At 29.8% G+C, this 19,249-nt stretch overlaps 1 protein-coding gene across 2 annotated transcripts in view; it reads right to left on the reverse strand.

Annotated features, from left to right (window-relative positions):
- Window positions 1–19,249, reverse strand: part of LOC113377288 (cytochrome b reductase 1-like) — a 129,713-nt gene that overhangs the window by 107,819 nt on the left and 2,645 nt on the right. The gene's annotated exons all lie outside the window — the stretch shown is intronic.

Genomic DNA, 19,249 nt, shown 5'->3' on the forward strand with positions numbered 1-19,249 from the left:
TAACAAGTGAAATTACTCACAATACTTTGATATTCCTTAAGGCACGCATTTAAAATACACAAAATGTCCAGAATTACTATGCACTTTTTGCAACGCTAAATCAACCTTACGTAAGGCCAATTAAACATACGTAGCACTGTCTTACGTTATGTCAAACGACTACATTTTGCGCGAATGACTCGATATCATATTAAATCACTCTGATAGAAACCAAACCTGTAAGCATCAATTAATTTAAATAAGAATTATAAAATCATATAAGTAGTTTTCATTAGCACAATATTTAGTGCAATAGCTTCAAGCACCATAAAACATAATATTTGGCTGCATTGAAAATAGGCCAAAAATAAAAAGATTAAGCATTGCTTGAATTTATCATATTATTTTTAATATCTTTCAAAGTAAATAATAACAAACCGTTCTTCACAAATGTTCTTCAGCATATCTCAATACTTCCTACAGTGACACACTGCCTGTCACAAATGATATCGTTCTATAAAACCAATTTAAAATACCAATTAAAAAAGGTTCTGTGACATTATTGAATTTAATAAGACAGTTATGCATCTTAAATGCGGTTACGAAGATTTTCATGATGTGGACATCAAGAATGAGTAATTGTTTTTGTCAGCAACGGCGAAAATAACAAACAATGAAAATCATCAAGCATTATTGAAAAAAATATGCTCATCAAAAAAGTTATTTTCACAAAACAAAGATTGGCACTTTTCTCTTCTCCATTGTTATATTATCTCTTAAACTGCCACATTAAACTTTTTTATCAACTTATTGTTTCAAATGCACGCAAAAACGTGCTGAATGAATCAAATCACGTATTTTTCCTTGCATTTGATAATGTATGTTGCGTGTGTCGTTATGTTTTATGTAACATATGTATAGTCAATGAGTATTGCATATGAATAATGTATTATATGATAATCTTCAGAAATACTAATGTGTCCCATAAATAGGTGCCAGTAGAAAACACAATGACTTTTTAAAAGCGCCATGCGTTAAAAAATAATCGGGCTACTGGTAAGCCCTTTTTATAGAGTCATACTTAATACATTTGCAAATGTAAATCCAATCTCTCATATATTATTTTTTACATATGTATTACTTTCATCTAAAATATAAGGTAAAATAATATCATCCGCTAAGTTTGAGGAAATCAGGTCCTGTCTGACTTTATGTATAATTAACTTCCCATAGAGCAAAAAAATCGAAAATAATTTTTTTTATATATCTTTATGTTTCAAAGGTTTCTAAATATTTTGGCATACCTTAGAAAAAATGGATGTATGTGTGCGTGTGTGTGTACGTGTGCGTGTGCGTGCGGATACAAACTTTCGTCGACGGTCAACACATCAACGTTTTGAATAATTCAAAAACATTCGATTCGTATTTAAGGAGACGTGCTGATTAGTTTTTGGCGAAGGCAGGTCTAGCCGTTCCAAAAATACGGGGCAAAAAATGCCAAAAATGATAACTCAATTTTTAAGAGAAAGGATCGTCCGATTTTAATAATAATTCAAAAACATTTCACTTATATTGACAAAATGAACAACTGTAAACGGTAAAATTTTTGGGAACGCAGAGCTAGCAGTTATGGACTCTCAATAAAAATAAGTTAAAAAAGTGTCATTTGTCAAAATGTTTATTGGACATATGTACATCAAATTATCATATATTTTATAGAGATTTTAATATTGTGTACACATTTTGTGTAAATGTTTTCGGGTTTCGTACCAAGATTTTTAATTTTAAGTGTATTTATGTGGTTCAAACAAATGTCCTGGACATTTTCGACAGTATAGAATAATCGATTCATAAAATTGAAAAATCATTCGGTTTGTACTCGATCGCGTTGGGTTTTTGCAAAAGGCAATTTTGCCGTTTCGGAGGTATGGAACGGAAAGGGTGTTAAAACAGTTATGCAGTTTTTGGGAAAACGGATTATCCGATTAGATTAATTCAAAAAACATTTTGGTTGAGTAGGCGGTGTGCAAAAAATGCATTTACAGAAAATTTAATAATTTCGAAATTTTTCATTTTCAAAAAAAACTAAATTTTGAAAAAATTAGAAAAATGATTTTTTACAAAAATTTGAAAATATTTCGATAAATTAAAAAAAAATATCGAATATTTTCAAAAATTTCCAAATTCTCAAAATATTCAGAAAAAACTTTTTTTTTAATTCCAAAAAATTTCAAACTTCTAAAGAAATTTCAAAATTTTGAAAAAAAAATCTAAATTATCAAAAAAATCTAATTAAAAAAATAGACTCTTGTAAACGTACACATAAGTTGTTCATTTACAGCCATAAAATATAAATACCCATATAATACACATAATTGATAAAAAATTCACAAGGAAAAATTCAAAACGTACAACAAAACAATCCATTTTTGCACTAAAAAGTGAACGGTTACTAAATTAATAAAAAAACTATTCCACGTTTAACCACTTTTCTTGTCTCTATCATGTGAATATTAAAACCAACCAGCAAATGTGTACTTCTAAAATTAGATTTAAGAATAAATAAATGACTATAAAATGTGCATGTGCAGTGATTTTGTTAACTACAAATAAGTTTTTGTTCAAACAATGTAATATCACAAGTGAAAACTATTTCTACTGAACCATACATTGTAGATCTGAACGATGCGATTTTCACCTCTTTGATCGAGTTGAAATGTCTTTTTGTTTATAATTGACATGTCAGAAAAATATATAATGACAGTCGGTGTGGTGCCCACGGTGGCGACGCAAATTGGAGCTTTTCTATGCATAGCGCACGACAATGTATGAATCATTAATAATGCGTGTGGCACATGGAAGCCAAGCGTTTGCAAGCAGTACACTTCAAGCAAGTCATTCTTATTTACTTTTCTTTATTTATTCGACGTTTCCTCTTGATAATTTCTTCCGAGCCACATATAAAGTAACTTCGTCGAGTTATTACACTCCGTTCGAAATTGCACTATATCTAGAAATTGTCGAATGAAGATAATAAAACAATGGTGAAACATTCATATTTTATGTGCAATTAAATTCAATGATACTTTAATTAATTTAATTATTTAAATTTGCTTTGAAATACTGACTATGAGATAATATTATACAGCTATATAGGTATTTTTAATACACAAATTGCGTCTGATATCCACGTTTGTGCTGATTGAATACGCAAAAATAATTGATTTGAGGATGGGCAAGAGCACAAAGGTCTTTGAGCAATTATATTACATTGTGGAAAAGAAATAATATATACCAAACAAACAACTATCTGTCTATATTTAGCAAAAGTGATACGCGTTTTTTTTGCTGTTTTTCAAAAAATCTTCACCTGGACCTTTTTACCCCACAGGCGGGGTAAAATGGGACAGCCAGAGGCCAAATATGTCCGATGACTTATTTTAATTTTAAAGGTATTTTGCAAAATAATAGTTACTTTATTCAACCAATGCAGAATATAAATTTTATGTGTGCATTTTTTACAGAGATAACACTGAAAATTCGAAACCGAATTCTCAAAAAATATTAATTTTAACACTTAAAATCATCTATATATTTTTATAACCGCATTTCGGTATATATTATACATGAGGGCAGTCTGATGTCAAGCAGTAGTGACATCGGTTTTGACATGAAAATATAGATAGCAATATGTTTCCAAGTAAAAATAGTCTTCATCCAGCATTGCTGCATCAATAAAAAAAATCATTACTTTTAATGAAATTGTAATAATAAAATTTATCATATAGAGATGAGACAACCGTTGAGTTAAATCTTAAATTTGATAAAAACACAGCAGCTTATGCGACTCTGAAGAAGTCTAATTCCTAACAATAAAGAAAGAAAAAGAAAAGAAATATACATGTGTTTATAAATAACATTTTTGTGACAATTTTTTACATATTGCTTGAACTTAAAATTACTTTTAAAAAATTAGTATTATTTTTTAATTGTGTTTTATTTAGTCGAAACATGTGTAGAGTAGAGTATAAAGTTCCGACCGTCATGTAAACTTTAATTCCATTATCATGTCCACATGAGTTTAAATTAAACCTGTTTAAATAGTTTATTACGAAATATTAATTAAACTTTATAATCTTATAAATTCATGCTGTGAGACAAACTCATCTATGCCGGTATGAGAATTCTACAAAGTGTAGAAACATGTGCATATGAAAAAGTTGAAATTACAAATAATTATATTGACGACATGCTCATCATCTGTAAATGCATAAATATGTCTTTTATTTTTTTATTCTTTGATGTAAAACACAACTATGGTTTTGTGGTCGCTCATATATCCGCATCGGAATGAAAATGAAAAACGATGGGTTAAAAACGAGTCTGACTGATACAAATAAGAAGTTCTGTATTATAACTTGTCACAGAACAATAATAAACACAGCATTAGTAACTTCCACAAACATAAGAAAAAAGCATAAAAAATTAAACTGTTAATGATATTTACGATACCAATCTTAAAACAAATCATGTATACCTTTTAAGGCTGCTCAAAAATTTATTTGTAGTAGTAAAGTCAAAACACACTTGTTTAGTGATATATCACAATTTAAAAAATAAATGTTGAAGATAAGTGATATAATTTGAACAATAAAAGTAAAAAAAAACAATAATAAGAGACTAGATATATTTGAAGTACAGAAAATGCATTTAGCCTATTTTGGCATGGAGTAAAATGGGGCTTAAAAATCCGCGGGTAGAAAGATTCAACACCAACTACTCAAAAACAAGTAAAGTTAGAATTTTTTAGCAACAATATTTGAAAGTAAAGGGCAAAAGATGTATAACCAGCCTTCACCTTGATTCGTACGACGTCGCTATCAGGAGATAAACAGCAATGATTAAAAATCTGAACAAAAGTATTTTCTTTCGTTGTTAGTGATTTTGGTTGTGAGCACTGTTGTTTAGCTTACGAGATCTTAATATAATTTTTAAGTAAACGTTATTTAATTGTTTTACAAAATGCATTGTTATTTTTTAATTCGATTCAACCGTTATTTTATACAACCTCTATAAAAGCTTACATGTGGGTGGGGTAAAAAAAAAAAACAACCAAACCTTTACCCTGGCAAAACTATAAACAATAGAAAAAATAGTGAGTTAAAAAAAGCTGTTTTACAAGACATAAATTAAGTACTAGTTATTCTAAACCTGCTGATGTATATTTCTGACAAAATACCGGTTCGAGGTTGTATACGGTGTAATCTTTGTAAAAAATGTGCCCATAAATTTTTTATTTCTCATTGGTTAAATAATTTAGCTTTTATTTCCTAAAATTCCTCTGAAATTAAAAAAAGTCATTATATCTGCTGGTCTGACGACTGTCGCTTTTTACACATGGGGTACTTTTTACATATGGGGTAAAAAGAGACAGATGACAAATTTTAGAAATATATCTAAAACACATATTTCTACAATTAGGAATTAACTGACAATTTTATTAAGCATAGTACGATAGTTGTTTGTTTAATACGTGTTGAATGTTGTATTGTAGTTTTATTTAAATTTTAGTTTTTTAGACAGTATATTTACTGAAAGTCAAATTGAACCTTTGTGTCCGGCCCTACACCACGTAAATATTATATAAGCAGAATATATAATTTTCCACAAAATAAAAAAAGGTTGAGGAGGCAGGAATAGCTCACTCAGTAGCGTTCTCGACTCACATATTGGAGGATTTCGGTTCGAATCTCCAGCAATACCAGAATTAAATATAAGTAGATTAAGAATGGTTAATTTGTAGAATACAAGAAAAAAATGTATTAGAAGAAGTAGGAAGAAAGAAAGGAGTTTAGTTTAGAAGATGCGAAGAACATATTGAGAAACAAAAAGAAGAATGAAAATCAGTAGAAAGAAAATTGAATGGAAGATTAAGATATAAGAAGAGATAATATATAAGATTAATGTATAAGAAATATATATGTAAGAATTATATAGAATATGATGAAAAATAATGTGAATAATGTAGGTGGCTAAAAATGCTGCAAAGCAGAGGCCAATAAAAATTAAAAAAAAGGTTTGAAGTAATATTCGTGATCTAAACCACGAAACTTTTTTTTTTATTTATTGTAATAGCATCTGACTTGAATCATATTGCCAACACTTAATTTACAAAGTGGTCTATATGTAATAATGTATTAATACAAAAACACAAAAAAATCATGTCGCCTTCAAAAATTATATATCCAAATTATTCTCATAAAAAAATAGTTAACAATATTGCACACTCTCTCCAAATTTATTATAAGCAATTGTTGTATGTTAGCAGGAAAATCAATTGTTTCTTTCTGAAGCCTCTAATAAAATGTTTCCCTTGTCGGCTGGTATCTAGGAAACTCAAAGAAGATGAACTACAAAAATTTAACTTCAAGAATATCAAAAAAACCTGTATAGGAACAATATTTGTCAATAAATGCAAGATGTAAGTTTTCACGTTAAGTTTTCTCAGAAAATTTAAAGTTCTAAAATTCACAATGAGGATACACGTTGCACCCAAAGCAAATTACTGTAAAATGCATTCTCTTCTGCTTGATCGAAAACAGAAAAGTCTGCACGTTTGTAGTCCGTCAATTGTGCTAAATTTATCTTAGTCACGATTAGAATACATTAGTCACCATCTTCTTCGCACACGGTAGTTATTAAGAAATGCGCCCGCGACCTATTGCACGCACGCAGGGCATCTAGAACAAGAACCGGCTACCGAAAAAGTACGTGCAATTAAATAATTGATCATTAGAAGATATATGGACCAAACCCGCAAAAAGCATTTCTTGGCATTAACATACATAATAGAGAAAATGACAATTTTAAATAATGTAGAAAAGCTCTGAGTAAAGTAATATTAGTTTCTTTTTTCTGCATCCAAATGACCAATACGGCTAAATAATGGCATGGAAACGGTCATTTAAATCAAATATATACATTAGGGTGGTCCTTAATATGGATGTTTTCGAATTTTCTTGCTCCCAGCGGCTCAAATGCTTCCAAATGAATCAAAACAAATTCTCTGAAAGTTTTAGCTCTTAATAGTACCTTTAAGATAGTCCGCACTCCAACCAAAGTTTCTATGGAAATAACATGGGTAAAATTTTATTTGTTTTATGAATCAAAATTTTGAAAATAACTTCGTATTTGCTTATTTTAATTAAAAATAAAAAAATACAACAAAATTTTATTATATTTCATAAAATTAGTATTTACTTAGGAAAAAAAACCAAAAAGCTTTGATTCGAGTGCGGCCTATCTTAAAGTTAATATTAAAAGCTAAAACTTCCAGAAAATTGTTTTTTATCAATTTGGAAGAAATTCCCCTGGGAGCAAAGAAATTCGAAAATATCCATATTAAGGACCACCTTAATATACATGTTTATTGAATATTACAGCATGTAAAAATACAATTCCAAAAAATCAGTCATAGAAATTTTTAATTAAACGCTCCTTTACCTATAAGACTTCTATAGAATTTTATAATTTTATATACGTGACTCCGATGCATAATCATTGAAAATAAATATAAATAAATATTTTTCATAGAATTAAATAATATAGGGCAGGGCAAGGCACAAAGTTCCAATTTGAATTTCCGTAATTATACTGTCTAAACCAAATGCTCTACATCACAAAAAATAACACGTATTAAACAAACAACTATAGAACTACGTTCAGTAAAGTTTCCCAGTTAATTCCTAAATATAAAAATATGTTTATTTGCAATTTTTTTTTAAATTTGTCATCTGTCTCTTTTTACCCCATAGGAGAAGTAAAAAGGTACAGGCACTGGACAAACAGTTTAAATGTCATGATTTTTAATTTTAAGGGAATATTACGAAATAATACCAACATTGCTCAAACAATACGTTTTTACAAAGGTCACACTGTATATAACCTTGATCTGGTATTTTGTCAGAAATATTTATCAGCAGAGTTGCAGTAACTACAAAATTGATTTATTTCTTGTTAAAATTTCTTGTTAAATTCTTTTTTCAATTTAAATTTCTTTTTTATTCTTTATATCTTTATTGCTTACTCTTTGCCAGTATAAAAGTTCATGAGATTCTATTTGCCCCAATCACAGCTAAAAAAACTGTTGAATCTTACTTCAAAATAACTATAGCCTCATAAAACAATAAAATAACGTATGCTTGAAAACATAGATTAAGATCTGATAAAATTAACAACAAGGCTCATTACGATAGTGATTATGTTTTTTATATACATTTTAACAAACTTTCATTTGAAAAATATAATATAATCACACGCATTTGATAATATTATAATACCATATACCTATTACAATTACTTGAAGGGAAATTTATTAATCTGCCATATGCAACATTTACTCCTAAGCACAAATCAAGAGCGTCTCATAATCATCCACATAAGATGAAATATGGGTTCCATAATAATCCAAGGCTTAAACCCAGTACGGAATACTATTAATAGTAGTTGGTAGGTTTATATTCTATTATATTAGTTATTAGGTTTATATTATATTGGCAGAAAGGATCTTGTCTCCCTTAATTAAAAAAAAAATTCTCATTTTGTTTATAGTTTCAAACGTTGATAACAAAAGTGATTAGAAACATAATGTATGAGTTTTATTTATTTTATTGAAAAAACAAATATTTTATTCGTTGAGCTGCCCGACTAATAGTTAATTTTTGTCTCTGGTCGCATTGAGTTTAATTACCAACACGCGATGACTCGACCTGCGTTTAGTTTCAATGACGATTGAAAGAATACAAACATCTGCATCCACATTCGACGAACAAAATAAACTTACAAAAGTCAAAAGGCGTAACGATTTTAACTTGAAAAGATTGAGGAAAATCAATAATCAAGGTAATTTAATTCAGATTTATTTAGTATATTTAATATAGTTTCTAAATTATTAATTGAACTGAAAGCCGAAGCACAGGATCAAGAAGCATGGTGGCAGAAGTTACATGAAAAAAGAAAAAGGAGAGGGGGAATAGTGGTAATGAGAATGATAGACGAAGGGTAAGGGAATCATTTATTTGTGGTCGCTCTCACACCATGGACCTGCTTTCGGGCTGACTACCATTTATTATTATTATTATTATTATAAAAATAATAATGAAATGAGCGAAGCCAGTTGGATCATTGAATGACATTGCTATATGTATTTAGGGTTCACTTTAACAAAATTCTAATGTAAGTATATTAAAAAAGTAATTTGTGGTATGCGTAACAGTTATGTGAAAAATAATAAAAAATTAAATATTACGATAATTATCGTACAAAATATGTTTGTAATAATTTGACAATTCTTTCAACATCATTATCGCGCTCCTCCGGTCAAAAACAATTCTACAATGTCGCACCATTACTGAATAATAATCGAAAACATACGGATGTTTAGTTTTTATATCTAATCCTCTAGTTTATATAAAAACCATATCTATCTGTATTTATAAAATAAGCTGGCATTTATAAAAAACAAAACATATAAAACCATTTGCTTCGTACATATCTTTGAATAATAATGAATAGTGTTAATGCCTGTGTTTCATGACTAATTCACAAGCGCTTTAAACCATGTGGGAAATAGATCTGTTTTTAGATGAAGATAAAAGCAAAGCTTCCGATTAAAAAGGTAATGAGAATAGAAATTTCTCCTCGACCCGGTTAATTGATGCTCAATCATGCAGAGATCATTACTCTTCGAGTAAAGGAAAATAGTGACTGTAGAAGTAAAATTGATGAATCAAATTCAGCAACAAATAAAAGTAAATCGGCATTATATTAATGATGTACATAGTTCAAACAATCATAATTAAATGTAACATTTTTATTAAATAATTACGGAATTGTATTTAATAATGAGCACTGTGTGAAGAAATGACTTGTCAATGTCAATAATTAGTATATGTATCAAAATCACAACTATGGATGTTCAGAGAGCAGTCGAAAGTGAATCAAATATCTGCTTCTCAAAGCATATTTATACTTATAGGGCAATTCTGCCATAACAGAGCTCATTAAAAAAAGCGTTGCCATACTAACGCTATCCTATACTTGTTTTTGGTAGTGAAAATTATGAACATCTATTAAAATTATGAAAATTATCAACTTTCTATTTGCTGTGCAATCAGGCGTATTTTACATATTCATAAAGCAAGGGGGAATGTTATAACTGTATCATCGAAGATTCTGTTATCATAAGATTCTTCCTTGTTTGTTTATATGCAAAATATGCCTGATCGCACAGCAAATAGAGCGACATTTTCATAATTTTCACTACCAAGAACAAGCATAAGAGAGTTGTGGCAAAATTATCCCATTAGAAATATTTTATAATACTACTATTAATAGGGTGAGCTAAGAATTAATTTTAATCTTTTATAGAAAAGCTCTGTCTTCATTCTGTTGGCTATAATCAAAACACGTTTGTTACAAGTAAGAATCTTGTAATGAGTCTCTGATTGTGGTTATGAATATGTTCCATCACACAACATTTTAGGACCACCCAGAAGTCCAGATAGGTCGCTAGCAAATTCTTTTTATAAGATGTTATCTCAAAAACAGATGCACAAACTCATAATCTAAAAGCACATGTTTGAATAAAGAACAACAAGAAACTTATATGTAAACTTATTAGTATTGACAGTGCAAAAAAGTTTTGAGAAAGGCATGTCCATTTGCTGGTCAAAAATTATAATTGAACAATTTAACGGGTTTTAATAGTATTTTATGTACCAGTATTGAGAGTTTCCAAAACTCACAATTTTACTTCAGACAATTTTTCACTTTCCAAGTAATTGTTTTGCTCCTCGTTATTTAAAATATTTACCCTTAAGGTTCTGGCCAATATTAAAAAAAAAGAACTTACAGTAATAATCTAAACTTTTACTAACGAAGTTTTTAACTATTCATACAGCTATGTTTTTTATACCATTCAGGGTCCATCATGCTTTTCATAATTAATTTATAACTTGTCGATACAGAAATAATATCGGTTTGCACTTTAACAAAAATTTTGATTTTTCATAATTCTCAAACAAATTTAATTATATTTTCAAAAATAATTGCAGAATAATGTTTGTGTGCACACTGTGCATACAGTAGTCGCAGTTGTCTTTAAAAATATAATTAAATTAAATTTAGTAAAAAAATACGGTAATTTTTCATTATTATTCCAAGAATTATTATTAATGCTGGCTAAATTATTAATAACTGACTACATATTTTCTAGCAAAATAGATAATTATGTTCCCTACAGTGTCACAGAACTAAATAAACCATGTTGAAGAGAAAACTTTTTATGTTGTGTTAATCTTCCGTTGCATATACGACAATGATTCTGTAATAAAACTCTCATCGTATGGTGTCGACGAAAACGTATGCAAGCCCAAAATTACCGAAAGATGACCGATTTTTAAACAAGTTTGTTAACGAGATTAAAATAGAACTAAATGCACATATTTTTATAGTTAAAACTTTAACGGGATAACAAAACGTTTCTCAATAAGTTGGATAAAAATATCTAAAAAATGCTAGTTTAAATGATGCATTAACATGAAGTTAGGAAAATTATACTAACAATAAGGTGCCAATTTTGTGATAAAGTAGACGATAACATAGCGTTGTTATGGCAAGTTAAGTAATATTTAGAAAAATTAGGTTTAGTAATTGAAGTCAAGTTAGTAATGTCGTGTAGCTGACTAACTGAAGATTATCTGACAGACATACTACGTAGAATTTATTATTATTAACTATTGTCTAAAATATAAAATATGGACAAATGTGAATGTATTTGTCGACTTTTTAACTGAAAAGTATTAATATCAAGTTTTGCATTTCCATAACGGCACGTATGCTGCATATAGATATACAGTAGAACCTCTTTTATCAGAACCTCGGATTCGCGATTATCCGGATTCTCAACCACAACCAATTTATATGGATGTACATACCTATAATTCGAATTTTTGCATGATTAATTCTGCAGTTTAGTATTTGTATGTAATGTAATCTAAGAAAATATATATGTGCTATATATGCAGAAAGTTTTAATTTCTTAATAAACCTTATTTTATTTGAAATACATGTATATATTTGTTATTTTTAATACATACACAACATTATTCTTCATACATTTGATTATGCGGATTTTCGATTATCCGAATGCCTATCGACAATAGGCATTATAGTCCGGTTAACCGAGGCTCTACTGTTATATAATGGCAAAAAAATTCTCTATCAGCTACGTTTCTTCTACTACAATTTTTCATAAGATTCTTAAATTCATTATTTTTAATTTTTAATATAGAGATCAAAAATTCCGATCTAGATCTCTCTTCTTTGTGGAGTTAAAGTTTTGTAGAAAAAGGAAAAGTCAGAAAACAAGTCGTCGACAAGAAGGTTCCATTCAGGTTTCGCCGATTTGCAATCCTAATATTTCACAAAAACCTCACATCAGCTTTATGCAAACTTTTTCTTCATTTCAAATTTTTCCACATTAAAAATCACTATCATTTGTGTGTTGAGTAAAGGATATTTGCAAAAGATATTACTTACATTGAACACTTTCCCGAGCTTCGATTTTAAATTCGAATGCACCTCTTCGTTGTACTATTTTAATTGTATAACGGGAGAAAATTTTATAGAAAGTTATTTATAAAACCGCACAAATACATAAATTATCAGTTTGCTTAGCTCGCTTTTATCCCGGTTTTAAATTCTGGTGAGCGTTTAGTTCCTTGAATAGTTCAATAAAATATGCATTACTACTGCGTTACATGTATCTATCATTGATGTCGATCACAACTAGTGAATTTAAATTAATCGTAAGCATTCACAAATGCATACGATTAAAACAGCGATTTCAAAACCAAGAGGCAGATTAGAAATTCTAGAGCAACAAGATCAATTAGAAGAAAATAAATATGATTGCTTTAGTGGTCATTAAAAAACATTTGTTGTTACATATTACACCTTCACAAATAATTGTGTAATTTTCGTACTAGTTGCTTTAATTATCGATACCCAAGATTTAGTGATCGATTCTACCGCATAACAGACCAATGTTATGGCAAGGCTATGTTATGTAGAACTTTCCATACAAAATCCTTCTAAATATTGTCAAAAGCCATGTGGTTGCTGTGTAGTCAGGCGTTTTCCTCAGATTGTCAGATAGAAAACCTAAGCTAGAAACCGCACAAATATCAAAAAAACGATCTTAGATAACAGGGTCTTTCTGAACCAGATCCATAATATACAAGTGCCGTTCATGTGTAAAACTGCTTGAATGCACAGCAAATACATAACATTTTGACAGTATTCAGTATGATTCAGTAGTAAAATGTATGCAAGTTTGGAGAGTAACATGGCCTTGCCATAACATTGGTCTGTTATGCGGCAGAATAGGTCCCTTAAATACGTAATCCTATTCTTCTATGTTAGTTTGTATTCTATCACCACTTTTACTTTAAAAAAACTGAACATGATTACCAAAGAAGCCAGAAGTTGCGATATGCAAAATTTTCGCAAACCCAGAAAAAAGAAATTTGGCCTTTGGTCTCCACATCAAATATTCGAGGAAAAAATTTAAACCATTGTAATGGCTAATCGGTAGTAAATCGAAAATGTCATACGCGAACAACATATTAAGATACAGAACTAGTACCAATATGGAGCTACGGATAAAATTATGGAGATGTGCAAGTGCATCAAAAATAAAAATTATACAGTGTACCCAGAACAAAATATTAAGGGCGATCGTGGGTGTGCCTTGATATGTAACTAATGAGTCTATTCACATGGACCTGAAAATTAAAACAGTAAATGAAATTATAAAGCCCCGAGGTTGTTCTTACCACAACAAAATCGATGAACAATTGAACGCCAAAATGCAGATCATCAACAAACTGATCCAAAGAAAAAACTCAATAAGAAATGGCCAAAAAACCTACAATATTAAATTCTATACAGGCAGCTATAGGTTTATTCTAGCAGAGAATCTCCTAGGCTTATATGAACTATGTATTCTGATTGTCTATTTAATTAAATAAAAAAATAGCCTTCTTATCAAGTACTTTATTACTAAATAGTAAAATTTATAAAAAAGAGTTTAATTTAAGAGCAATAAATTCGCCTTGAAAGACTACGAATAACACACAAATAGATAAATGTTGCAATATTGATTAATTTTGTAAAACAAAGTAATCAATTTCAAAAACAAAATTCAGTTTTAAGTACATATTTCTCACCTTCATGACTGCAGTTTAGTATTATTGTTCTAATAGCTTTTATTATGATGGTTGATGTAGTAATTTGTGGATAGTAATGTGATTCACTGCATATGTAAATATCGTATAACGACGCCTAATGGCGCAAAAGACACGTAAATGTGCTAGGGGTGCCATTTAAACCTAGGGTAGTCAAGCTATACAATCTTTAACTATATAAATATTGAAAAATATATAAGCAATAAATATATTTGGAAGAAAATGTATGAAAAGATAATAAAATAAAAAACTAAATAAAACATCATTAAAAACGATTATATTTTGAATTAAATTCAATTCATCAGGTTTAGTATATTTGTGAATTTAAACCAGTGATTCCCAAAGTGACGACTTTCAGGAGGTCCACGTCAGCAAAAAACAAATTCGAGGTTCACAAAATGGAATGAGGGTCCGCAGTAGTGGATCACAATAGACCATTTTAATATGTATATATTTAGTCCACCACCAATATCTCAAAACAAATAAAGTTTAGAAGTTTTTAACATTAAAATATTTGAAAGTAGAGGGAAAAAGATGTATATCCAGTCATCACCTTGATTCCAATATTTGAAAATCCATAGCAAAAGTATTTTCGTTCGTTGTTAGTTTTCTCTTTGGCTATGAGCATTCTTGTTTAAATTACGAAATTTTAATATAATTTTTTCAGGTCTACATTATTTATATGTTTCATAGGATGTATTGTTATTTTTAAATTATATTCAACAGTTTTTTATATAACTTTATAAAAAATTACATGTGAGTTTATAAAAGAAACTGAGTAGGGTAGAAATAGAAAATACCATCTAAGCCTTTACCCTGGAAAAGGTGTAAATATTAGAAAGTAGTAAATAGAAGAATTAATTATGTTAAAAAACGCAATTTTACAAGAGATAAGTTAAATAAATATTTATTTCAACTTTACTGATGATTTTTTCTAACAAATTACCAGATCAGGGTTATATACAGTGTTATCTCCGTAAAATATACCCATGAAATTTATATTTTGCATTGGTTGAATAATGTAGCTATTATTTTGTAAAATCCCTTCATCAAAATTAAAATTAAGACTATGGACCTGTTTCCCCTGGCTGTCCCGTTTTACCAGGCGTATGGGGTAAAATTTTTCTGAAAAAAAACATATTTCTACAAGCTATGTGTTTTACTGAATAGTGTGTTATTTGTTGTGATATAATTGGTTTAGTTTTCCCAATATAATTGCTTAAAGTCAAATTGGGGCTTTGTGCCCCGCCCTACCTTATACAATATTTATAAATAGGCCTAAAACGTAAAAAAATAATGTATATTTCTAGACGGAGCCTAGGTGATCCACGACACAAAATAGTTTGGAAAACTATGATTTATACTATAATCACATCGATATTTTATAAAAACAACATAATATCCTTAAAAACGCGTCGTGTTCACAATGCTAACCGTTGCAATAAAAGAGTTCGTTTGATAGAATATGGTTTTCATTGGCTACATCAAATTGGATTAATACTTGTTAGGCAAAATGTGCTTTTATCAACCTGTTATGTTGCACAAGGTTAAATATATCATACACAGATTTTATAAGCACAATAATTCCCTCTGCTATTTAACAACATTTTAAATCGGATTTTTAATGACTCAAAATAGTAAAGAACTAAAACCTACTAAAACAATGACGTGAAATCTCGTAAGGTAAATTATATATTCGGGTTGAACCGCCCTTCAAAATGACTTCAATAATAGACTTAATAGAACAATAGCGACAGAGCCGATGAAGTTTCAGAGCCATTGCAATATTAAGGTACCGATCGTGCCAGTTGTGTGCCCGAGGTGACCTAACATTCTGGTTTCTTCGATTATAATAGAAGTACAATGTGTATTCTATGCGGCTTTGCCAGTTGGATGTATCACAATTGCACATCGTGAGCAAAGGATGTGGCGTACGAACTAAACTCACCAACACACCAACCGAGAGACTTACAGGCTGACTGCGATCAGAGGAAAACATGAATCGAGATGCACACAGGACCAGATGTAATACAAGTGCAACTGAGACTGTTAAGTTACATCGAAAAACACGTATAAATAAAACGTGTTCAAAAAATTTTTCGTGCACTTTGAAAATGAATAATAATTAAGTAAATATGGAGATTCCGCGGTTTACGCAATGTTTACTAGTCGTTCAACCTCACAATAATTCAAGTTGGCCAAACAATGACACCATAATCCTATCAATGATTAACCTGATGCGGGCTAATTTTACGTAATTATTTCAGAAAATCTGAAAAGTTTAAAATTGCATATATTAACCCTTTCCACTCGGCTGTCTCTCAGAAAGAACAACGTAAGTCTGTACGTGCGCTCGTCTGTCTCCTCTAAGATTGTCGAATCGAATGTTTTTTGAATTATTCAAATCGGTTGATCGGTGTTCCCGAGATCGTCGACGAAAATTTGTATACGCACACACACACACATACATCATTTTTTTCTAATGTATGCCTACTAAATGTTCAGAAACCTTTGAAACGCAAATATATATAAAACTTTTCATTTACGATTTTTTTGCGATTACTTACCTTACGGGAAGTTAATAAAAACATGTTCAAAAAATTATTCGTGCACTTTGAAAATTGAATAATAATTAAGTAAATTATGGAGATTCCGCGGTTACGCAATGTTTACTAGTCGTTCAACCTCACAATAATTCAAGTTGGCCAAACAATGACACCATAATCCTATCAATGATTAACCTGATGCGGCTAATTTTACGTAATTATTTCAGAAAATCTGAAAAGTTAAAATTGCATATATTAACCCTTTCCACTCGGCTGTCTCTCAGAAAGAACAACGTAAGTCTGTACGTGCGCTCGTCTGTCTCCTCTAAGATTGTGCACACAATGACTTAGTTCAGCGGTTTCCAACTTGTGGGGAGCGCCCTCCTTTTAAGGGAGACGTATACATCTGTTTCCAGAATACTATTATCGAAAATGACCCAACATTTTTGGAACGATGTTAAAAAATGAACAAACTAGTTGGTTTGGTATTTTGGCCTTGAGGCAAGCTACATAAACTTCCCGATATGTGTAAATAATCGACTTAATCAATAAAAACTAAATTAAATTATGAGTGATCAAAAGTATTCCGAGTGGATTTATCACACATAATTGAAAACAAGCGAACACTTTGACACGGAGTATTTTCTAAAAGTAAATTTTCAGAAATCAACAATTGTTATAATTGAGCCAGTTTCCATAGGACTTTAATAACTTGATCTGTTCATTAAAACCAAGTACTCTATCGTTATACCAAGTATAATCGCCAATTTTAATTTTAACAAACGTCAAAAAAACTACTCATTTTCTTAAACTTTGATGAATTTTTAAAATTAAACTACTTGTCGTAAGGTAGTAATATTTCAATAAGTTGTATAAGACCATGATATATATCATCAAAAAAAAAGTTTCATAAAAATCGGCTCAATTTTTTTTCTTCAACAACGAATTACAAGAAAACGGCTCGGTAGATTTTCACCTAAAACTAATCAGCATCATTCCCAACTAATATCTTTCGAACAGTTTTTGATTTTTTAAAATCGGTTCGGTAGTTTGAGGTTAAATGTGGACAAATAGTTTAACACTTTTTTTGAAATTGCAAAAAAAACGGCTGGGCAGATTGTCTCACAAAACTGACAAACGATAGTCCTCATTGAGATACACCAAATGGCTTTTAAATTTCTGAAATCGGTTCAGGCGTTTTTGAGAAAATTTTCCAAATTTGGTTTCATTCGATTCAGAATGGCTTGAAACGTCGAGAAAACATAAAATTCGCGAATCGGATTTTTTTAGGAAGTCTCCTATTTTCTCCTTCAGGAAGTTAAAAATAACTAGTTTTGATGCATATTTTTACATAATATTGCATATCAATTTGTAGTCTGATAATATCAATTAATATAATGCTATCAATTGAGTATTTACAAAATTAAATTCAATTGAAAAAGTTAAGGGGGGGCGCAACAAGCTTTTTATTAGAGCAGGGGTCGCGGTGCAAAAAAGGTTGGAAACCAATGAATTAGTTCGTATTAAAGCGTCGAATAGAATAGATCAAGGATGAGCAACCAGCGGCCCGCGGGCTTCATGCGGCCCTTTAAATATTTTTCTGCGGCCCGCCAAGCACAAAGAAAAGTTTTATTTATTTCATCAACTTTCTACCATCAATAAATTAATTATGATGTATTCTTTACCTGATGCAATAAATTATGAAATATTTACTTTTTTTAATACAGTATATATTATACTGTATTAAAAAAAGGACATATTATGATGCCTGTTACTTTATATTATGCTTTGTAAATTATTAATGAGCGTGGCACGCCAAAAAATATACTGCCAAATTAAATGTGACCAATGGAGATAAAAGTGTTCTCTTTTAAACAATCACTATTAGTTATTTCCAAAGTATCTTTACCATTTTTAATTATATAAACTTTTTTTTATGAATACAGAAAAAACGACCAAGCAATTCATGCAAATAATGCAAAATATAAAAAAAGACAGGGGCAAATAAAAAACGATACATTACACTTTTCTGTGGAATTTGAAAAAACCTGTCACGACGCTAATTTACATATTATTGTAAATGAATGTTCTTCAATGTCCACAAATTCAAATAAAATAAATTGCATAACATAACATGATTTTGCAGCACATACGTTTTCGTTAGAATGTGGCACCGAGATATTTTATCGAAGTAGATTGTTTTGAATCAGGGCCTAAGGGTAAGGGTTAATTATAAAAAAATGTTCGTTCTTATTATGAATTACAATTACATGAATAATTATATCAGAACAATTTTATTCCTTCGAATTGAAAAACAAATTTGAAAAACAATTTCTAAACGATAGAATTTACAATTTAATTCATTAGATATCTCTTAATTTAGACAATAAACTATCGATAGAAAAAACTCTCAAA

Source organism: Ctenocephalides felis, unplaced genomic scaffold (genome assembly GCF_003426905.1).
Source record: "Ctenocephalides felis isolate EL2017-DRISC unplaced genomic scaffold, ASM342690v1 CF-g0.4_SCAFFOLD_01886, whole genome shotgun sequence".
Classification (NCBI taxonomy): Eukaryota; Metazoa; Arthropoda; class Insecta; order Siphonaptera; family Pulicidae; genus Ctenocephalides; species Ctenocephalides felis.